This window comes from Phoenix dactylifera, unplaced genomic scaffold (genome assembly GCF_009389715.1).
Source record: "Phoenix dactylifera cultivar Barhee BC4 unplaced genomic scaffold, palm_55x_up_171113_PBpolish2nd_filt_p 000460F, whole genome shotgun sequence".
NCBI classification, from domain to species: domain Eukaryota; kingdom Viridiplantae; phylum Streptophyta; class Magnoliopsida; order Arecales; family Arecaceae; genus Phoenix; species Phoenix dactylifera.
This window is the reverse complement of record NW_024067887.1, coordinates 224,847-249,931: the sequence shown is the minus strand read 5'-3', so window position 1 is coordinate 249,931 and position 25,085 is coordinate 224,847.

The following is a 25,085-nucleotide window of genomic DNA, read 5'->3' as shown; positions in this document are numbered from 1 at the left end:
CGCGCCGGAGACAGGGGGGGCGGCGGCCAGTCCCTAAGTATGGAGGAAAAGAGAGGATGGGACCTCTCAGAGGGGGGTTTCATCCTATAAACAATGATTTAAGCCTCTGCCGGCAACCCTAAGTCACAGACCCCCAAGAACACTGAACGGGAGAGAGAGCCGAAGCCCTGGAGCCGAAGGCGAAGGAACCCTGAAGCTCCAAGAGGAAGGGCAAAAAGCCAGGTAAGCCCCCTTCCTTCTCTCCCCCTGTTTTGTGCAAGACAACAAAGAAACAAAGAAAGAAGGGAGGAAGGGGATTGATGGCAGACCAAGGGGAGCGGCTGCGGGCATCCCGCAGTGCCGCCGGCTTCTCCCGGCATCTCTTCCCCGTGGGAGAAGAGAGGGCCGCCGCAGGCGCGGCCGTGGGCTCAGCCGCAGGCGCGGCTGTGGACGCCGCGAGCTCGGCCATGGCACCGCCGACTGTGGCTCGGCCCTCCCAAACCCCCCTTCTTCCTTCACAGGGGAAGAATGGAGAGAGGAAGAGAGAGGGTTTGGGAGTGAGAGAGAGAATATGGGGTGGTGCCGGAGGGAAGGACCAAAGAAAAGAAAGAAAGAAAGAAAGAGAGAGAGGAGGAAGAGGCCGTAGATCCGGCCGGAGGAGAAGAAGAAGACCGGAGGATCGGCCGAAATGGCTAGGGCTTCCGATCGGAACCAAGGAGAGAGAGAAAAAGGAGAGGAGGAGGGGACTTGCCCGTGTACGGCCGTGAGCGTCGCCGGTGCGGGCTCGGCCGGGGAAGCCGAGAGCTCGGCCGCGGGCTCGACCGAAGAAGCCGAGAGCTCGGCTGCGGGCGTCGCCGATCGCGGTCCGACCCCCTCCCCGTGAGGAGGAGACCATCGACCTCCCTTTCCGCTCGTCGTGCTCCCATCGTCGGAGAAAAGAGGAAGGGGAGATCGGGATGAAAGAAGAAGGGAGGAGAGGAAGCTTCGGGAAGGAGAAGAAAAGAAAAAGGAGAAGAGAAGAAAAGGAAAGAAAAAGGAAAAGAAAAAGAAAAAGAAAAAGAAAGAAAAAGAGAAACAAAAAAAAAAAAAAGAAAAGAAAAGAAAAAGAAAAGAAAAGAAAGAAAATGAGAAGAGAAAAGAAAAGAGTGGGTTAACGGACCGGAATCGGGTTCGGATCCGAAACACGTTAAGCCCAATTCAAGCCAATGTAATTAATTTGGGGGCCAAATTGATTCCGGATTGACCCTGACTCAGGCCCAAACGGGTCACAGTGACCCTAAACCCGAAATTAAACCCAATTAAGCTGGGAATTAAGCTTAGTGGCCAATCGGAAGGCCAATTAAGACTTATGAGCCCAGCCAAGACCCCAATACAGAGGAATTAGGCTTGGGCTAAATTTCAGGTAGAAAAGGAAATAACATATTGTTATTATGACATGATTTAGGTGATTAAGGATCTGTCACCTGGACTTGAGCAATTTGGAAAGCGAATTGAAGTAAGTAATCTGCCTTAATCTTATCGTAGATCCTGTATTACATTTTATAAGATGAACCAGTGTTTTTTATACAATTTGAATTGTATGCATGATTAGTGAAGAATGTAAGTAACCTGCCCTAATCTTTATGGATCATACATGAAATTTAACATGTTATGCATGTATGTAGGCTAAGAATGATATGTGTATCTGACATGCTCTAGTTATACAAGATATGATGATATATGTTTTATATTCCGTTATGCCTACAAAATACTGGGATTACGATACATGCTAAGATATGAGTTATGAAATATGAACATGAGTGGTACATGTCAGTCACATGATTCATAGTTGTGCACATATTATGTTTTCATAGCTCTTGTGATACATGCAAAATGAATGGAGTTCCATGTTATGATTTTTCTTAGCATGAGTGTAAAGAGTAATAATGATTTGCTCTAGCTGCATATTGCTTGTAAGGGGGTACCTAAGAACTACTAATGCTACGGGCCGAATGCAACTGAGCCGGCCTTGCCAGTGGCCGATAATGACTGAGCCAGCCCCGCCAGTGGCCGACTAATAACTGAGCAGGCCCCGCCAGTGACCATTAAACAATTCGCCGTAGCATCTATGAGGTACTACCTATACGGAGCATTATTTATGAACTCTTAAGAGCTACTGACCCAATGTAACTGAGCCGGCCTTGCCAGTGGCCGAGAATGACTGAGCCAGCCCCGCCAGTGGCCGCCTAATAACTGAGCCGGTCCCGCCAGTGGCCAAGAATGACTTCGCAGTAGCATTTAAGAGCATGACCACGGTATGCCGGGGGCACGGTTTCATGTGCATGTTTTATGAAAATTTTGTGATTTACAATACTGCTTTGTTTAAATTGCATACTTTATGAAAATGATATTTGAAGCATGATCATGAGGCTCGTTTCAGAGATTGGGTATATGAGGCGGGTGCTTCCAAATCCTGCAGATGTGTTTTTGGGGAGAAGCAAAATCGGTGAGGGGTGAAGGACGCTTGCGTGAAGCCCCGAAACCGGCCAACATCTGGCAGGAGAGCCCCGTGTTTACCCCTCATGTGGGCCCGATAGTCACGTGCCCTGCGCAGGCGGGCCGTGACATTTATGAACGTGCTTGGCCAAAGCATACATTGTTTTACAACGGGTTTTTGAATATATCCTTATGAAATGTTGTATTTTGCTATAACCGCTATCTCCTTTAAATTGCATACATATTATGCCATGATGATGATTAGATAAATATGCATGTCAGCTTCTCAAACCCTGCATAAACATGGTTACCGTTATGTTCGATCCGGTAAGATTATGTATGATTACTTACTGAGCCGTGTAGCTCATATCCGTTCATTTACTTTTTCTTTCAGATCACTGATAGCTGCCAGAGACACGTTAATTTGGTATCAGGGCTTCTTTCTTTTGGGGTAAAGCAAGTATACTTTTGTGTACATAAACTACATAGAAGCTCTGTATTTGGGTACTGACCAGCATGTTGTATTAAGAATGCTTTCATATGAAAAGATTTGGTTGGTTTGACTACCCTGTTACCCAGGTATAAGGCTGCGTGCTATTGTGGGCGGTAGTCGGCAATAGCACGGCCGTGTCACGGATCCGGGTCCGGGGCGTGACAATGCATACTGAGGCTTCAAATGTGACTTTAAAACCTTTATCACAAAATTGACTTATGCTAAGTAGGTTATGTTTCAAACCATTAACTAATAAGACATTTTCTATAAAGGTAGATGGAGTAATAAAAATTTTACCCTTTCCAATGATAAATCCTTTTCCATTGTCTCTATAGGTTACTACTCCACCCTTCTTAGATTCCAAGGTGACAAATTATTCTACGTCACCTGTCATGTGTCTTGAACAGCCACTATCTAGATACCATCGTTTATCCACCTTATTAGCTGCAAGACACCCCTGCAATCAAGATCAAGAGTATGCTTTAGGTACCCAAACTAAGTTGGGTCCTTTAGGATTAGTACTTGATGTTCCTTTTGGAACCCAAACTTTCTTATATTTACGCTTGTAATTATTACTCAATTTGTTGTAGCTAGACTTTCTATAGTTACATTCATATGCTTTATGTCCTAATTTATTGCAGCAATGACAAATTATATTTTCATTTTTGGCTTTTACAAATATGTTCTTTAAGTATTTTTGTTTCCTATTTATTTTATATCCCAAACCAGCCTTATCATATACTGCCTTTTGACTATCAAGAATCATATTTAGTTTAGTTGAACTAAGTTGTAAACTTGTCCAATAAGGATTTGTATTTTTCTGCATCTTCTTTTAGCTTGATATTTTCAGCAATTAAATTCTTAGTTTCATTTGTGAATCTCCTACTTAATGTTTCATAGTCATTAGATATTTTCTGCTTATCTTTGATAAGAGATTGATTTTCATCTTTTAGAACTTTATTTTTATTGATTAATTTTTTGTGTTCTTCCATGAGTTCTAAAAATGCATCATGTAATTCTTCAACAGTAAAATCACATTCAAGTTCAGAATCTACCTCATCGTCATTGGCCATATGACAGATTTGGGCCGTCTCTTGTTGATCTTCTTCTTCCGAACTTGACTCCTCACTTTCACTCCATTCAGCCATGAAGTTCTTCTTCTTGAGTTTTCTTGCCATCCACTTCAATTCCGGACAATCTATCTTGAAATGCCCGGGCTTGTTGCACTCATAGCAAATTGGTGTTTTCTTTTTCTTTTCTTTGTCCTTACCTTTTTCTTTGCTTGAGCTACCTTTGAAGAAGGGCTTCTTTTTATGAAATTTCTTCTTTCCTCTCATAAATTTTCTAAATTTTCTTCCAAGCATAGCCATTCCTTCTTCATCAAATTCCTCCTCATCATCAGATTCTTCCGATTCAGTTTCCTGTTTTGGAGTGGTAGACTTTAAGGCAATGGTCTTTCTTTTCTTGACCTCATCTTCTGAATTTTGCCGCATGGTCAACTCATGGGTCATGAGTGATCCTAGAAGTTCTTCCAATTGCAATGTATTGAGGTCCTTTGCTTCTTGAATTGCTGTTACTTTGGCCTCCCAAACTCTTGGTAGAGATCTGAGATTTTTTCGCACTAAATCAGAGTTAGTATAAGACTTTTCTAAACTTTTTAGTCCATTTATGATTTCTGTGAATCGAGTAAACATTTCAGTTATGGACTCAGTGGACTCAATTTTAAACAACTCATACCTATGAATTAATATGTTTATTTTTGACTCCTTGACTTGATTAGTTCCTTCATGTGTGACCTCTAGTTTATCCCAAATTTCTTTCGCAAAGATGCATGTAGATATTCTATTGAATTCACTTACATCTAGTGAACAGTAAAGTACATTTATTGCTTTTGCATTTAGTTGTGCTAGTCTTCTATCACCCTCATTCCAATCCATTTCTGGTTTGGGAATGAGTGTGCCCTCTATACTAATTGTGGGTGTGTGTGGTCCTCTAGTTATGATATTCCATAATTCATAGTCTAGAGCTTGAATGAATATCCTCATCCTAGCTTTTCAGTATGTGTAATTTGAGCCATTAAACTGAGGAGGTCTATTTGTGGATTGCCCCTCACTCATAGAATATCCTACTTGGGTTGTCATGATCTTTGTCTCTTGATTGTGAGATCAACAAATACTATGTGAGCACCTTGCTCTGATACCACTTGTTGCCCAAGGTGATAAGCCAAGAGGGGGGGGGGATGAATTGGTTTCTCTAAATTTTTACTATCTTAATTTAGTCAATCGATAAGTGAGTGAAGTTAAAACCAATATACAATGCAAACACACAAGAAGTATAGTGGTTCGGTGCTCTCCTAAGCACCTACGTCCACTCCCCAAGCGACCCCTTGGGAATTCACTATAATCCCGCGGATTACAGTTGGATTGTTTTCCGGGCTCACAATCCAAAAACCTTTACACTTTGGTTTTCCGGGATCACCAAAAATCTATGTTGGTTTTACGGGCTTACCAACGAACCTTCACAATTGGTTTTACGGGTTCACCAATAAACCTACACCGTTGGTTTTACAGGCTCACCAACAAACCTTTACAAGGTGATTAAAAGAGAAGAAGAAGACTGAAACTCCTATATGAGCAAATATAACAATTATAAGCTACAAAGAAGAGTTTAGAATATAGTTATCGCTTGATGAGACTTCTTTCTTCTTTGTCAAGAATCCTTCACTCTTCAAGGATGGATGGAGCTCTTAATGTCTCTTGGAATCTGCTCAACCACTTCCTTTTGACTCTTGAGTGAAGCACTTGAATAAAGAAAGTTAGGGCTCTTGTCTTTCTTGTGTAAGCTTTGATATTTTGCAAAAGGATCTTTTTTCTGATGAATAGTGTCCTTTTAAATAGTTGTCCTCATCCATTGGACACCCCCCATTGGTCAGATTTCAAAAACTAGCCGTTACTTGCTGTTGGAAGGACAAAAAGTACTTCTGTAGAACTAGCCGTTATGCTTCTGCCCGTGCTTGGGTCGACCCAAACTTTTCTGGGATCGACTCAACCCACTGTTCATCAGACTTGCGGTCGACTCAACTTTCACTGGGGTCGACCCAACTTTCACTTGGGTCGACTCATGCAACATTGGGGTCGACCCTCTCAGGAAACACAGAACCTTGTATTTCAGCCTTCCTTCACTTGGGTCGACTTAACTCTTTTTGGGTCGACTCAAGGATCAGTTGGGTCAACCCGCTCTGATACCATTGATGGAATAATCAAACTTAATGATTCATAAATCATACCTTGATTCGCTAAATCCATCTTAAAACTTCGAGATGCGTGCAAGCAATCTGATCCGCATCCCACGATCAACAGGAATTAACTCTGATCTAAACAGAGATTAGCGAAAGATTTTGTGGAGAGATAGCTCTTAATGCGTGTATTAGAGAAGGGGTCTAGCAGGCTATTTATAGTCCTCTCCAGAGATCAAACACTGCAGGTGGTTACACCCGTGAAGAGTCACCTAACCCTTCACTGTTGTGAAATTACCCTAATGCCCTTAAGATCATCACAATTTACGAAATTCAAGGAACACTTGTCAAATGTGGGTTCTAATTAAATGGGATTAGGGTTTAATTAAAATAGGATCCGACATGAGGCCGACGGACGGAAGGAAAACTACGGTTTTAATGCGACAAAATAGCAATGGGTGATCAAAGGAGGGGGGTTGCAGGGAGGGAGCGAACCTGTGATCGTGGTGACCTTGGAGCCTAGTTTGGCGTGGACGGTTATGGCGACGACAGAGGGGGGAGGAGGCGGAGGCAAGCGGGAATTCCTGCTGGCGCTGCCGCTGTGGTGGAGGCCGGAGCGGCGGAGTGCCAGGTCCTTTTGAACAGTGGAGTCATTAGGATCCACGAGCACTGCCGGATCTGGTTCGGGATGGAGAGCAAGGTCGACGACGGTGGAGAAGTGGAATAGAGCACGCCGATCGGGGCCCGGGATGGAGGTGAGAGAGCGGGGGGAGGCGGTGGATTGATGTCGGCGCCGGAGGGAGAAGGAGAGGAGAGGAGACGCTTATAAGGGACATTGATCGACAGGAGGCTGATATTTGAATGGATTTGGCCTTCGACGGCGCTTAAAAAGCGCCGTCGATTTTGAAGGTTTATCGACATTTTTTTGGAAGCATCGACAAAGATTGGCGCTGAATCCAAATTTTTCGACGCTTTTTTCTAGCGTAAAAAAAAATGACGAAAAATCTTGCTTTTTTTTTAGTGTATCACCTAGAATATTAACCATAGTATCAACCAAAGCATTTATTTCACGTTCATTCACATCCACAAAACCTGTCAAGTTTAACACGCACTCCACCAGAGTGTCAACCAAAGCATTTATTTCACATTCATTCACATCCGCAAAACCTGTCAACACTCCACCAAGAGTGTCAACCAAAGCATTTAGTTCACATTCATTCACATCCACAAAACCTGTCCAATTACCACTCCTACACACTAGTCCTTTTGTCATTTTGTTGAGAGGGGAGAAGAGGCAATTGCCTTGCATCTCCTTGAGAGGAGGTCTAAATCCCATGCATAGGTGGGAGGCACTTCTCCAGTGCTCTGGATCCAGTATGTTTTTGACTTGGTGAAACCTACAAGCACCACCATAAATTAATCAAATGTGTCATGGCAATAGAGTTGGGTGCGTTGTAGATCATGATGGGCGAGCAACAATTCAAATGGAGTGTGGGCACTTTGCTGCATATAGGGACTGGTTGAATGATATGCTCATAAGCCTTCATATAAATTGTCTTGTACTACCAATAAAGATAGTCATAAAGAAGATGGAACAATGATAGAATATTATAAAACTTGTGAGGTTGATCCAATGTATTGAGGATGATAGTAATATAGATCCTATGATGTAATTTTTTCTATTTTCTATATATTGATTTAGCTGAACTACACAATTGCTTTCTTTCATGATCACCATGGTTTTATTTATAAATTTTTGGTTGGTGGTTATTATTACTATCGAGTGCCTTATATTTATGAATACAAATTGAAAATCATTATTCTCATTTTTCTAAACTTCTGAACTTGTGCTCTTGTGTTTCTAATTATTTGTCTTCGTAGTAGAGATCACTAATGGCACCAGGAGGTCGTGCTAAGAAGAGAGCTGCAAGTGCAATGTCTACTACATACGATATCATGCCAACAAATACATCAAGATCACCTAAGCAGGAGCAAGCCACTCAGGACACGCACAAGTAGCATCGGCAAGATTCTAAGTTTTTATGAATTATTCAAGTTACATGTTAATTCATCATATCTTTAGGGTATGCTTGCTGATTTTTTCTTTATTTATATTTTACGTCATTGCTTGATATATTTAATATAAAAATCATTTCCCTTTCTTATGATATGATTGGGAATTGGAATTATAAAAATATTTAGGTCATGCTAATAAGAGGGCATCCGAGTCTGAGCAAATGATACATCAAGGTCATCCAAGTCTACGCAAACCACTCTCCACACATGCTTGAGAAGCATCAGTAAGGTTCAAGGTATCAAATACTCTATCATATTTGCACCCTCTATTTGTATAATACATGTGATAAAAATAAGTTGGCTATATTTTTGATTGGCACATGAACCTATCTAAAGAATTATTAAGCACTAATCTTTTTGCAAATACATTCTCTATATCAACTACGATCGATCGAAGAGAAGGGGAGACCTTTGAGTTATATGCAATTTTTCAACTTATCATCTGAACTTGGGATCATATCTCGGGAGTTCATCCCAGTGCCAATGAAATTGAAGGATATAAAAAATCGTGAAAAGGACAAAGCATTTGAGCAACTCCATGTAATAAAAAAGTGATTTAAGGTTTTGTGTTTGGATTTATTATTTTTTTTATGTAACACATTTACTTAGTATGAAAGTAACAATAAGGTTATGTATGTCTATTCTTGCATTCAAGGTTTCATATATTAGAGACGGACAGAAAAAGATGCGAGAAGATGTTAATGAACTTGTTTAGGCAAGCGCGATATGGATTACACTTGCATTTTAACAAGCATAATACTTTGGAAGAGGCACTCCAAGATTGCTCCCCAAAGATTTCTCGAGAAAACTGGAAAGGCATCGATCTGCTTGATGTGGAACGATGACAAATTCCAGGCAAGTTTCTACGGATTGGAATTTCATTGGTGCTGATTTATTATTTTGGTACTATGGCATATGAACTAATAAATTTTAATATGTCAGAAAAATGAAGGAAAAATGTACAAAATATCAGAAAAATCGAAAGAAGCTGACTGCCATCTTGGCTTCATGGGGCTCAACAACTCCCTTATCAGCAAATTTTTCAACACTCCCATTCATAAACCCTAGTTGTGATGCTTGCCTGCAAGGTCAGCTTGTGAGACTTGATTGTCAAGGTAGCTTGATTGCTGCCTTAGGTTTTGCTGAGCTACTGTACACAATGGTCACCTTGGATTTAGACTCTAAAAGATGTAAGAAGACAAAGGGGGAATATCTTCCAAATTTTCCACAAAAAACTACCATTTCATAAGAGTAAAGATGTTTTCCCTCATCACATTTAGCCTATGAATCTAATAGAACCCCAAAAGAATTTGCTACCCTTGGGATGCCTTTATAAGGAAAAGAGATACTTTTGGAGGAAGCCGAACAGATGATCCCCTTGGGAAAAGGAATCACTTTGAATTAGAAACCTTCTTTTACCATATCTCTAGCTAGCAAAAGAGACATTATGAAGATAAATGACTTGAGGAAGTGCAGAAATAATGACCATACCTCTTTGGCTCATCAGAGGATAATAACCGAAGACTACTCAATAAAACCCTCAGATTCCATTAAACGAGGCAGTGTAGAAATAGCACTAGCAAGACTACAAGAGATCAGACTAATAAAGAATACTTCAATCAACATTAGGTCGATATTTAAGATTGTCAGTCATGGTGAATTGTAGAAGATTACTGGTGAAGTTGGCAAATCCATGCCGGCAGTAATTTCCGATCATTTGCCCAGGAATGAAGGGCAAAATTATAATGGCTTCATAGCACCAGCTATAAGCATCATGAGGGAGGCAACCTGCTCAAAAGATGCTTTCAGGTTTTTCTATGTGACGTGCTCCAAATTCATGTGCCAGGGGGTAACATAACAATGCAAGAATGAAACTAGTCCAGCATCCAATGGTACAAATATCTGGTCGTAACATCTCTTTATTTCTGAAATAAAGAGCTTTTCTAATTCATACTTTTTTTTTGGCTGAAACGGGCATTTCATACATTATGGGTATGAATACACCCAGTAGAATTTCTAGTTCATACTTTAAGAGATAAGAAATGCTGAATACCTTTTAATCTTGGTGGCCGTGCATTTGATGATTTGAGGAGATGCCATCATGGCAGGCATTTTGTTGATGCCTTTAACAAAGTGCCTAAACAACCCAATAATCCTGACCCACAAGGTGGGCTGGTGCCTTTTGTTCACGTAGCTTTCAAGGGAAGAGCTTTGCAGTTTTCATAGGCCGGCAACAGGGTAGCTACAGAAGCCTTCAAGTCTAAGACCAAATAGACTTGGGATTTCTATTTTAATAAAATTATCAATATGGAGGAAACTTAACATTTATTTTAAATTTCAAATATAACTTGTAACAAATAATGTTAATTAGAAAAACAGTTGTTATAGTATGTTAACGCAAAAGTATAAGTTGATGTTAAAAGGGTCATCAACATATATGTTAGGCTTCACAATATCGCATATCATGCCATGTTCATGAAAAATATTTTTTATTTATTTATTAAGATTTTGCACTCTAAATTTCATTGCAGCAATGGCTTGACTTGAGGGGAAATGCTTAAGCTCTATCTAGAATAGAAGACTCCAGCTGTAGCATACATACCTTTTGCAACTCCAATGCACTCCCATGTCACCTGAAGAATCCCATAATTATCATTTGGGAAGCCACTTAATCAGGAGGAAGCTATTAGCGACGCTCGAATGCAACTCTCTACCTGCAAGCTCATTTTGGATGTTGTTGATTCTTAACAGCCCTGCATTTGATCTATTCTCTCTTTTCTCTGATGATCCATTCTTTGTAAACACAAGCACCTAGCTAGTTTCATTGAAGTCCAAGACTGTAACTTTTGAATCTTCCCTCATAAAAAAAAAACAGTTTACCAAACTTGTTCCTCCAATTGATAAATACAAATCATCATAGTCATTGTTAAGAAATGTTTGCTGGGTTTATGCATCTTATTTGGCATTTTGCCTACATTGTTGCAAGGGAAAACAATCTCCCTCTCTCTCACTCACTCACTCACTCACTCACTCACACACACATGTTGGCCTGGTTCAAGGATGCACTGGCCCTGAATACTAAGCCTGTAACGTACTCGAATCTTGGAAGGTATATCCCCAAATATTTGATGTATCATTTCCTCGAACTATTCATCCGAGTTGTAGTGCAGAAGGATGGTCACACCTGTGCTCAATGAAAATGTTTTGTTTGATCCGGGTGTGATAAAAGTTCTGCTGATATTTTAAGCTCTTCAAATCTCTTGCTTCGACTTTTTCATAGACGTTTGATCTCAATGGAGAAAGATATCATGCCACAAGATTAGTAAGAAACTCTGTAGATACGCAGTTCCATGAACAGATTGATGAAACATCATCTTCAAGAGATCGTAAAAAATCGAACTTCATCTACCAGATTGAATACTTTATCTTTCACAGCATGCTGATCCATCCGTGGAACAAGTTCAGTACATTATACATCCTCAAGTGCAACGAAGACTGCATCATAGATAGTGCACCTGAGAAAAGCAGAATAGGTCCAATAAATTTCTGTCAGTAATAACAATTATAACCATTATATCATCCATATATACCATGCATGTCATGAAGTTTACCGGGCACAATAGCTTGTGTATTTTAAAGTATTGCCTGTTGATGGGGGGAAAAGTGGACCACCCAACACATATGATTAAAGCACCTGAATCCGCTAAGATCGGAAATGCTGTTGAAAGATGAATCCTCCTCGTGTGCGTGGCTAGCTGAACTATTGATCCTTCCTCTAGAGCAGCAGATTCTCTAAGACATTTGGCATGAGACAGACGCTTCAAAGGAAATTAGTCTGAGCCTTCCTTCTTCTTCGATAGCATCAATTAAATGGCACTATTGGAAAAGATGGTCGAATAATCGGCTTCTTGCACAACCTAGTCTGTCACAACCCCGTCAAAGAGGGCATTCGATGCATCAATGCCATTCGTACCAGTTCTTGTGTAATCTCGGTAAGCATGGCTTCGGCAAGCATGATCTCGACGAGTGTGATCTCGGTAGGCATGATCTCGGCAGGCATGACCTCGGCAGGCATGGTCTCGGTTGAGCAAAGCCCGATTGATCTCGAGACCAAGGAAGACTTAGTCAGAAGCTGAGACCGACCCCGACTCCACCAACAGTCAAGCCGGTCTGCCTAAAGAAGGGGTCACCAAATCCTCCATATTCGGGATCAAACCCCGCAGACTCCGCCACAACAGCTGTCAACATTTGAATCCTTGCAATCTCAACTGATTGCCAGCTAGCCTGAATTTTTGTACCATCTAAGATAATTCATTTAACCCAAGATTTGTGCAATCACATCCGATTGCGAGTAATCACTACACCCCCTCCTATAAAGAGGGGAGGACTCCGGTGAGAGAAGCATCTTCTCCCCGGGCCAGAAAAGATCTCTCCATTAAAATATCTAAAGATCCCTCTCTGACTTAAGCATCGGAGAGCCTTCGCCGGATCCTCCGGCCCAGGCTTCTTGCAGGTCCATCGGAGACAGCCATCCGCCACCGCACTATAGAGAAGCTCCTCCTCCTGGTTCGCGGTTGATAAGTGCTAAATAATGCATAAATTAATATCTTATTCATAACACTTATCATTATTTTAATTCACATAGTTTGCAAATTTAACTAAAAAATGTGTTACCTTCACCATTGCATTTTTATAAATTATCAAAGGTAATTCAAGTTTGATTTGATTATTTATTGATTGAGCTTTATGTATGCAGGTCAAATCAAATCCAATTGAGTGATGGCTAAACCCACACTGCACTTCATCAAATTCTTTTCACGTTCACCCATCAAGTTTTTTTTCTCAGCATTCGGCCTTCCCATGTCCACGTCATCTTCCCCGTGTGCACCAAGCTTTCCAACTTAGCAAAGTAAAGGCCTTTTCCATTTTCTCCCCGTGTCCAGGTCTAAACCCCTCTTAATCCCAGCCTACCCACGGATGAGGTCACACATCACCGAATCCAAATTTTTCCCAGCATTTCTTACCTTCCGCGATGCACGTCACACGTTCTTCATCAAAATCCAAACTCCTTATCCCACGGATAAGCCCAAGCCACCTTCATCTCATTCGCGATTAGCTCCCAGCTCCTTCCATATCCTCCAACGTCCCAGCTCCCCTGTTCCCAGCCGAAGGAAGTCAAACATTCAAGTCCAAGCTTCCTCTTCTTCCGGTTTGATCTCATGGAGCAGCCCAACGTCCTCTGGATCACATCTCTCCATTCCGTGGATCACGCCTCTGCTTCCTTCCCATCCGCATACATTGCTTCACATCACAGCCGTATCTCTCTTCCCTCTTTTGAACCAAGCCAATCGTCACCCAAAGATCTCTTCCGGCTTAATCTCCCACATCCACAAGCCAAGCCAACTTCTTCAAACGCCTTTCCAGATAATTTCCCAGCACCCCACGGTCAGCCGTGAGCCTCATCCACATCATCCCCTGTTTCTCCGTGTTCATTCCGAACCAACCCATCCTCTTCCGTCGGATTGACCCCAGCAAACTTCTTGAGCAACGATTCCATCATCCACGGATTCTCTCATCTCCCCTTCATTCCGTTCAGCATCCCAAAACAGAGATCATCTTCCCTCCTGTCCGCGATTTATGGAAGACTTCCAACTTCTTCCAAATCTCGGATTACTTCCCCTGTTTCGGAACCAATCCCAGCCTTCTTCCGGATTAATCCTAGCCGACTGCATGAATCCGAACCAGCTTGCATCCTTATCCCATCGTCCACGGATTCTCCAACTTCCCAGCAATTTTTCGTAACACTTTCATCCCGTTGTGATTCATTCTCATCCAGGATTATCCCATGCATCCGAGGATCAGCAACATCGGCTTCTTCCATGTGCTCTTCCCAACTTCCAGAAGCAAGCTAGCAAGCAGAGCTTCTCCAAGGATCCGGATCAGATCTACAACACTTTCGGATCACTTCACGTCCAGAGATCGAGCAAATCCAACGGCTTCCTGTTCCAACGATTGGTTCAGTTCCATCTCTGCATCCTTATCCTCTACTCAGAACAGTAGGGAAGAGGAGGAGGTATGCAGTCTATAAAAGCGCCACGCATGAAACAGAGAAAGCATTCCTCCTTCCCCATCGGGGGGCATTCCCTCTTCCCCACCGGGGGCTGCTCCCATCACCTCTTCTCGGGTGGAAGTCCCACAGGAAACAGAGGAGGGAGAGAATACTTTGGGTCTTTTTGGGAATGACTTCCCAAAAGAAAAAAATAATAAATTGCTAGAGAAGGAAGGAGAGACCCAGGGAAGGGAGGAAGAAAAGAAGAAATGGGAGCCCGCTGCTGTGCCACTGCTGCTGCCGCCCACGACTCCATGGAAGGCTGATCTCCTCTCTAGGGCTGGATGCAGCCCTAACAAAGGGACACGGGTTTTATATTTTATTTTATATTTTTGGGGTTGTATGAACTTATTGTTTTTAATGGATATCTTCTTTTGAATCATATTTAATTTTTGTGATTTTAAGTATGATGTTCATACAACTGCTCTTCATGATCACTAGGTAAATATAAGATAGTCCATGCTTAGGGAAGATGCGATGTGCTGCCACCTTAGATTAGGGTAGACATTTCATGCCAACTGAAGATGGATTATGCCTAAATTACTTTTGTGAATTTCTATTCGAATGCTTATTAGGCTTGTAGCCAATTTGCATGTTAATCCAAGAATGGAATAAATTATAAATAACCCTTGTTCCGATGTTAGTGGTGAATTCCTTGCCCTAGATTCCCCCAAACTGATCGTTTTAATTGCATTTCTTATTAAATTGCTTAGTTTAATAGTTTTCACAAACTCTCTTTTTCAAATATTTTTATTTTTAAAGAAAAACAACTGTACCCCAATCCCTGTGGATCGATACCCGTAATCACTATCCTACCAGATACGTGCTATTGCGTGGTCTTTAAAGTTGACTATCAGCGGTCACCTTCGGGTCTGATTTTCAGTAACAGTTGGCGCTAGAGGAAGGGCCCGAGTCGTGATTTTTGAGACTAAGGAGCAGAGGGGCTTCTAATGCCTCTAGACATCGCGCAGCAAGCCCTGGTGGCCGCTCAGTCCAGAATCCACCACCGAGGCTCCGGCAGATCAAGTTTCGCAGATCCAACCTGAACAGTTTGATATGTTGGTACAGCAAGTCCAAGCGCTAGCCACGACAGTCCAAAGCCTGCAACAAGAGGAGGCCCCTCTTGTGCCGCCTCCACGAGTTCACACTCGATCGACACTCCCTCCAGATGGGCCTATGTTCCGAGTCTGTAATCCCCGCCATAGCTCTTCAAGAATCAATAATGGGGAACGACGCTGTCACCAGGATTCTTTCCGGGCGTCCCCTCGGGGGGAGCCGTTAAAGAGTCGCCAGGATAGAAGGCCGCAGCCTTCTGAAGCCAGGTCGACCCTGGGTCAATCAGTACCGGGACGGACCACCACGGTGGCTTCTCAAGGCAGAACTCGACAGGAAGGTTAAAGAACTTGAGCGGCAAATCGAGGAACTCTGGGACCAAAGAGTAAGGCGTGAGGGCGACCCCGATTTTACCACCAAGTCACCTTTCTCCTGCCTAATCGAGGATGAGCCAATCCCACCGAGATTCAAGATGCCCCAAATAGAACTATATAATGGGACAACTGATCCACTAGATCATTTGGAGAGTTACAGAGCCCTCATGGTACTGCAAGGATTCTCGGAGGCTCTACTATGCAAGGCCTTTCCCGCAATCCTCCGAGGAATAGCTCGGCTTTGGTTCTTCGGGCTAAAGTCGAACACCGTGTTCTCCTTTAAGCAGCTAGGCAGGCAGTTTGCAGCCAATTTTGCTGCTAGATAGCGCCAACGGCGAACATCAGATTCTCTTCTCGATATAAAGCAAAAGGAGGGAGAATCTCTGAAAGACTACATCGATCACTTTACAGCCGTTACTTGGGAGGTCTGTGATCTCGATCAATCGATCGCCATGTCAGCATTGAAAACGGAAGCTTGGTCCTATAAGTTTCTCTTCTCCATTGAGAAGAATTTTTCTGCCAACTTCATAGAGATGCTGGCCCGAGTTCGGAAATACGCAAAGGCTGAAGAGGCCATGGCCTCTTGGCGAGACGCCGCCGAACGACCCTCAAAGGCGTCGCGAGGAGCGCGGCCGCCCAGAAGTCCATCGCCCCGCCGAGAGAAGAATTTGACTCGATTGAGGAGCCTGCCTCGACCGAGATCCCCGCCTCGATCGAGAACACCACCAAGGAGGTACGGAAACTATACTCCCCTCACCACTACTCGAGCCGAGATCCTCATGAAGATAGAAGGCCGAGGCTATCTCCGACCTCCACCACCGATGCGAGAGTTGGAAGCTTGGCAATGCTCTAGAAAGTATTGTCGTTTTCATCGGGATCATAGACACGACACAGAGGAGTGCTTCCGACTCCGAGACGAGATTGAAGCGCTTATCCATCGTGGAATACTCAACCGATTTGTACGAAATTGGCGTGATGAAGGAGAACCAGTGGAGAACGCCATGCCACCTGAAGGTCAAAACAATAACAGACCCATTGCCGGCATCATCAATGCCATAGGAGGGGGCTCTGCTGAAGGAAGCTCGGCTAAAGAACCTGCTGAGAAGGAAGCCCCTCTGAAGCGTCAGCGCACGACAGAAGCCATCTCGTTCTCAGATGAAGACTTAAAAGGAGTTGAAACTCCTCATGATGGTGCTGTGGTTATTTCCCTTGTCATGAATAAGTTTGATGTAAAATGTGTTTTAGTTGATAATCGAAGCTCTGCAAATATATTATTCTATGATGCTTTCCAAAAAATGGAAATGACAGAAGATCAACTCCAGGAAATGAACACACCACTGGTCGGGTTCTCTGGGGATTCAGTCTCGGTTGAAGGAATTGTTAGCCTAACTGTCACGGCCGGGCTCGCCTCCAGAGAGAGTACTGTAAAAACGGACTTTCTAGTAGTCCGGGTGGTTCTCTGGGGATTCAGTCCCGGTTGAAGGAATTGTTAGCCTAACTGTCATGGTCGGGCTCGCCTCTAGAGAGAGTACTATAAAACGGACTTTCTAGTAGTCCGGGTGGCCTCAGTCTACAATGCTATTCTCGGCCGACCTGGACTCAATGCCCTCCGGGCCATAGTCTCAACCTACCATTTGCTTATGTGGTTTCCCACCGAACGGGGAGTCGCCGAAGTTCGAGGGGACCAAGCAACGGCCAAGCAATGCTAAATGGCGACCCTTAAAGCAAAACAACTGGTTGAAACATCAGTCCAAGTCCAAGCCTTGGTACTACCTATCGAGACCCTCGAAGTGCGGGACGAGCCTAGGAAGCAATGAGCAGAGCCCAAGGAGCTCCTACGCCAAATCCCCTTGAGAGAGGACCGCCTGGATCAAACCGTACTGGTCGTTTCCAGCCTAAGCCCTCGTGAGCGAGACTGCATGATCAAATTTCTCCAAGCCAATACCGATGTATTCGCCTGGTCGCCCACTGACATGCCAGGAATAAATTCTATAGTTATGGTTCACCGACTCCAGGTGAGCCCAACCTACAAGCCCGTTAGGCAGAAAAAATGAAGCTTTGCACCAGAACGACAGCAAGCGGTGGCCGAAGAGGTGGACAAACTTCTTGAGGCCGTCTTTATCAGAGAGGTCACCTACCCGGACTGGCTCGCCAACATGGTCCTCGTGAAAAAAACTAATGGGAAGTGGCGCATGTGTGTGGACTACACTGACCTAAACAAGGCCTGCCCGAAAGATAATTTTTCACTCCCCAGGATCGACCAGCTCGTTAATTCTATCTTGGGACACCAGTTGCTGACGTTCATGGATGCTTTCTCGGGGTACAATTTGATCCGAATGGCGTCCGAAGATGAGGAAAAGATAATTTTTATCACTGACAAAGGCCTCTATTGCTACAAGGTGATGCCATTCGGGTTGAAGAATGCTGGGGCAACTTACCAAAGGGTGGTCAGCAAGGTCTTCAAGGACCAGATAGGCCGAAACATGGTGGTCTATGTGGACGACATGTTGGTGAAAAGCCAGACGGCCAAACATCACATAGCCCACCTCGACGAAACATTTTCCACTCTCAGGAAGTATCAGATGAAGCTCAACCCCACAAAGTGTACCTTTGGAGTTACCTCGGGCAAGTTTCTCGGTTTTGTGGTAACTCAACGTGGGATCGAAGCGAACCCAGAAAAGATTCGAGCGTTGCAGGAGATGGCACCATTAAGGACGGTCAAAGAAGTACAACGACTCGCGGGACGAGTTGCGGCCTTGGGGAGGTCTACAGAGCGATGTCTCTGTTGCCCAAGGTGACAATCCAAGAGGGGGGGGGGGGGTGAATTGGTTTCTTCTAAATTTTAGTGCTTTTAAAACTTTCTTAGTTAAATGCGATGGATGCTTTCTTAGGTTATTTGAGTGAGTTAAACTAATGCAAGAATAGAAAGTAAAGCAAGAGAAAATGAAAGCACAAACACAATCCAAACACAACAATATATAGTGGTTGTGCTCTCCTTAGCACCTACGTCCACTCCCCAAGCGTACCCTTGGGAATTCACTATAATCTCGCGGATTACAGTTGGATTGTTTTCCAGGCTCACAATCCAAAAACCTTGTTGGTTTTACGGGCTCACCAACGAACCTATACACTTTGGTTTTCCGGGTTCACCAAAAACCTTGTTGGTTTTGCGGGCTCACCAACGAACCTTTACAACTTTGGTTTTCCGGGTTTACCAAAAACCTTTGTTGGTTTTGCGGGCTCACCAACGAACCTTTACAAAGTATTCAAACAAATGAAAAGAAAAGATTTAAACTCCTAAATGAGCATATGAAACAATATAAACTACAAAGAAGAGTTAGAAAGTATTTATCGCTTTGAAGTGGCTTTGCTCTTCTTTGTCAAGGATGCTTCACTCTTCAAGGAAGGATGGAGCTCTTGATGCCTCTTTGAATCTGCTCAATCCCTTTCTTTGATTCTTGAATGAAGCCCTTGGATGAAGCTTGCCTTGCTAGGGTTCTCTCTTGAATGCACTTGATGTATTTTTCCAAAAGCTTACTTCCTCTGATGAATACTTCCTCTTAAATACTTCTCCAACCTCCAAATAGTCCTTTCTGACCGTTGGATTGAAGAAACTAGCCGTTTATAGCCGTTGGGAGTCCAAAAAGCATTTCTGCACAACTAGCCGTTATGTTCAGCCCGTGTTTGGGTCGGCTCAACCTGTCCTTGGGTCGACCCAACCTTCACTTGGGTCGACCCAACCATTCTTTGGGTCGACTCAAAGTTCACTTGGGTCGACTCAACTTCTTCTTGGGTCGACCCTCTCAGTAATTCCAGAGAGCCATTTTCTGTCTGTCTTTCTGTCTTGCCATTTGGGTCGACCCTCTCAGGGTTTGGGTCGACTCAAGATTGGGTCGACTCAACCACTGTGTGGGTCGACCCTCTCAGTAAATCCAGAGAGCATTTTTCCTTTGCATTTTGAGGTTCTTTGGAGGTTGGGTCGACTCATGCCTACCTTGGGTCGACCCAACTCACTGTTCATTTGTGCTGTTTTTGCAGGAGTGTGCCAGATGATTCCTTTAAGTCCCGGGGTCGACCCAATCAACCTATGGGTCGACTCAATTCACACTTTGCTGCATTCTCAAGATTAGATCCATCCAAATGAACAAGACCATATATATATTTTCAATTAAGCATATGTACTGAGAGTAATGAACTTATAAATGAAGTATCAATTTAACTTATAGCATGCTTTGGATAATTGTTTGTTAATCATCAAAATAACACTATCATCCTCAATCTCCCCCTTTTTGATGATTACAAAATAAAGAGTATAAGCCTATTGATACTTGTCTTTAAAATCAGTTTATAAGAGGGATTAAATTTCTGAATTTCAGCTTTTCATATATACTTGTGAAATCTCCCCCTTTATCATCCAAAAGTTGCCAATTTGACTTTTTGAATGGCTCCCCCTTTCATTTATAATTCATTAGCAATGAAACTTCAAAAATTTATGAGTTTCAGCTTATGTATCGGGGTGCGAGAGGAGCGTGCCAAATTCTGAATTTATATGTGCCAAATTCTGAATTATGATAGAAATTTTTGATTTGATGATTTTCATTGTTACAAATTGCTCCCCCTTAGATATGTAAGCTTTCTTATATGATTTTCAATTTGTTTGCCCATTTATTTCTCTTTTCTTTTCATAACTTCTTTACTCACTCTTTCTCACAAAAGTAATACTCTTTCTTCTCAAATGAAATACTCTTTCTTTTCTTAGAGTGAATACTCTATCTTTTCGTCTCCCCCTTTATATACTCTTTTCTTCTCCCTTTATATACTCTTTCCTTCTCTTCTCTTTTATATACTCTTTCCTCTTCTCCCTTTATATACTCTTTCCTTCTCTTCTCTTTTATATACTCTTTCCTTCTCTTCTCCTTTATATACTCTTTCCTTCTCTTCTCCCCCTTTTTGTTATCATCAAAAACATATATATGGGAAAAGATGCAATAAAGAACAAACTTCAGACTTCATTGATCAAAATAGGAACATTTTCATATATTAATGCTCAAAATGATGAAAAGTACAATGTTCCACAATCAAGATTTAAAGATATAAGGGAAAGACAAGATTCATAAAGGAAAAAGCAAGATATATATGAGAAAAGGCAAGATACATACGAGAACTAGATTTCTAGCCTAGGCTCTAAATATAGATGCTAAGATCAGCCTAGGGAGACTCTAATTGAGAGTGGGAAATAGGGTTTTCGGAAGAGGACAAAGGGTAAACAGTGCCCTAGATAGCTCACGGGTCCCCCTTTTAACAGTGGGGTCCCGACGTTGGGTCGACCCTATTCTGGGTTGGGTTGACCCAAGTGCAGAATTTTTCTTTTCTCTTCCGTTTTGCTTCTAAAATGTTTTCCTTGCTTCCAATCCTTATAAACTCTTTATGGGACAATGATACATGAGTAAGGAATCTATAGATAACAAGTTTGACTCATATTTCATGGGTTTTTAGAAATGGGAGGAATGTATCATGAGATTGCTTGCTCCCTTTTATATCTCTTCAATAAAAAGGATCACATATGCCTAATTTCCTCCTTAGCGTGCAGACTCTATCTTCACTCAAGGGTTTTGTGAATATGTGAGCTAATTGTTTTTCAGTACATGTATGCTCATATGTTTCCATTTTGCACATGATCCCTAATAAAATGATATCTTATTTCTATGTGTTTGGCTTTAGGAATGAGATATTTAGAATGTAAGCCAGAAGTGATCTCTAAATGTAGATTCCAAAGATAGTTTTGAAATCAAGTGTAGATGGAATCTTTTTCAAGTTATTTCAAGGAGTATCAAGAATAATATTCAAAGAAAGGCACGGATGAAAATCCAAATAAAAGTATTGGGGCATAGATACCAAAACATGAATTTATGTAGTGTAGGATACATAAAATTCAAGGCTTTGAAAGTTCTTTTAGAGCTCTCTTAAGGACTTTCTTTTACTCCTTTAAAGATCATAACATCAAAATCAATTAAAATGAATTGGCTCATGATTGAAACGCTAAAGTGCAAGCCAATAAGAGCTCATTAGTAGATTCCAAAGTAAATTTCCAATACTAAGACAAATGGAATCCTTTTCACTTAGTTTTCAAAACAAGTGATTTACCAATTAAGTACAGATGAAAATCCAACTTTCAAAAGATATTCAATGAAGCACAGAGTTTAATACCACTTTACATTTGGTATTCTTTCTCTCATCTTTAGTTGTGAATTTACATGATTAAGTTCTATATGATCTCTCCCTCTGAAATTTTCTTTCTCCCCCTCAATTAATCATTCCATTTGAGAGTTTGAAGATAATTTTCAATAAAGAGATTGAGTATTTAAAGCTCCCCCTCAAAAGATGCATTTTCTTTTAAACTTTCTTTTCTTTTGTTGAATTTCAGATTTTAATGATAAACGTGAATAAAACTGAAACTTTATGATATCAAGAATGTAGAGTGATCTAGAGTTATTCAAAATTTATAGCAATCACTCTTTTTTAATCTTTTAAGAACAAGTTATGCTTCCTCTTAATCTTTGAGAAAATGTACTGAAATATTAATCAGAAAATGATTCATTTGAAGCTCAAATTCTTTCAAAAGCATTTACATTTTCTTTCTTTTAAGAATCATTTGAGTGAGCTGAAATATTTCTAGACTTGAGATCATTCACTCTTTTAATAATATATATACATATATATTTTGATGAAAGTCTTTAACAATGTAGGAGAGGAAAAAAATATATAGATGACCATTGAAGTATATGTATTTATAGAACTCAATTTCTTAATCAAGGTTTTTCAGCAATGTATATATGAAGCACAATAAATCTTTTCAATATCAAAATAAAATCATATATTAAAAAAAATATTTGTTTGCAATCAAGATCATCAAAAGACACATCATTCAGACCAATATTAGTACACTTTGAAGATAAGAAATGATATGTTTCAGATGCGTATCAGGGCAAGCAATCAAGGCATCAGAATTATTCTATTTTTCTTAAGCTGTAATTTTATCTAGAAATTCATATTGAGTTATTCCCCAAAATGATGCAATCATTGAAGCATATAATGAAGGTTACAAAAATACAATGATAGAGGCATTTTTAAATTAAGTTTAAGCTTTTATACAACATCAGATTCTGAATTTCATAAAAATTTTCAAGGAGCCTTTCAGGATTATAATTTGAGATATGCATCTTCTACATTGTAGCTCATCTTAAATTATTAAGATTGAAGACACATATTTCAAGAACATTAGAGCACATCCAGAATCTTTGTAATTCATATTGAATTTTGGTACAAATTGGAGGATATTATGTACTAATGTTAGGCAAGATAAAAGATATGTCAGAATCAATCCATTTTGCCTAATTTGCAAATTCAAATAAATTTTTTTTTATTTTTCAAAATATATTCATTAAAACAAAATGATGTTGTTGTTGGTAATAACATGTTTCAATCAAAATTTATAGGCATGAAGCATTACAAGTTATATCTAGAAAAGATCTTTGCTATTTGAATATTGAAAACACATAATTCAAAATATGCAAAACATAACAAGCATGTCATGGATCAAAATCAATTCTTTTCAAATAAAATTTCCTTTATTTAAATACAATTTAGCACTGATTTTATCCTTAAGGTGTGTTTTCAAGTGATTCAAACTTCATTTAATTTTTCACAACCTTCTTATATATTTTTATTTATTTATCATTCATTCCCCAAATTTTTAATTTCTTTCTTTAACCATTCAATGAACATTTTGATTATCTTCATTTATTTTTCGGTTTTACTTTTCTATGCTCTATATTCTATTTGCTCCCTATCCGGTGGAGTTGGAAGGGGCACGAGGTACTACCACTAGCCTCCCTCTTGTGCCGTCCCTAATATGCCCTGCACCGAATAGTTGGGTCAAATAGTGCCGGGTACTACCACTAGCCTCCCCATTGGCACCATCCCTATGATGAGCAATATAGAAGGTTTAAAATGTTCACTTCAACCTTTTCCTGTAATTAATTACGGATTTTATCTCTTCCAAAGGAATGTTCATATTAGTCTCACAAATGTGCCGAATGTATTATGCTTGTTTTGCTTTTCCTTAAGATTAAAGTATTTGCCTTTACTTAGATTTTACTTCTCTTGAATAATATCCATTTTCTTTTCTTTACCTCTCTCTCTTTTTGTTATTTTCAAGTAGTTACATGAAAGAGCAGAATAAAGAATTAATCTAATATGCTGCATATAAATATATATCATGCAAACAGCATTTTCATTATGCCCAATGATTCATAGCTTATCACAAGTTATTTTGAATTAGAGATTTGAGGCATAAACTTGTGTATTTCATGGTTATGCATTATATAGGAAAAAGTAAACTTCAATTTAATCACACCATGAAACAATCATCACTAGCATGAGAATGAAGCATGATATCAAGATGATCAGCAATTAAAGGTTTAATCATGCTACCATATAATTTCAGATTATTGATTTTGCTCAACTAACTCACAAGAGAAGAGTTTAGATTACCAGTGTATTTAGCATTCTTCAAGCCAAATACCTTTTAGATTCTTTACACCCTTGGCTGAAGAAAATCTCTCTCCTTTTTTGTTTGCAAAGGAATGTTTATTGTATCTTTCATCAAGGTGTCCTTCAAGTTGAAATTTCTTGCTCATAAATCCTGTATCATTAATAAACTCTTTTTCTTTCTTGAAGGAAAGTCATTCGTTTCTTCAAGATACAAAACATTCATACAATATATTTCTTTAGCTAGATGACTCAACATAAGATATGACAATAATTGAATATTAAGTCACTTTACTCAAGAGATTGTCTAAATATAAGCAAGCACAAGTCACTTGAACTAAAGAGATAACTTCATTAAGTAAAATGGTTCAAGGACAAGCATGTGAGGCAATAGAAGATTCATCAAGATCAAATCAATTTCTTATTGTCAGAAGCAATTTAGCTTAGATTCTATTTGCTTAAGATAATTATTAATAAGATATACCAGTTAAGTTTTAATCAAATTATCTTAAATAGTTGTGTCTATCAAAATTCTGATTGTTACATAGAATCAAAATGATAAACTATATTCTCAATAAAGGATCTAGTTTTAATAAGAATAGTATGAATTGATATCTCTACAACTAGTATCTTTTCATTGAATATTCTATATGCATTGCTTGAAGAGTAATATCCAAAGGAATATTTGTTTTACCAGATTTGACATTATTTTTATAAGAATATATCAAGCATGACATGTAT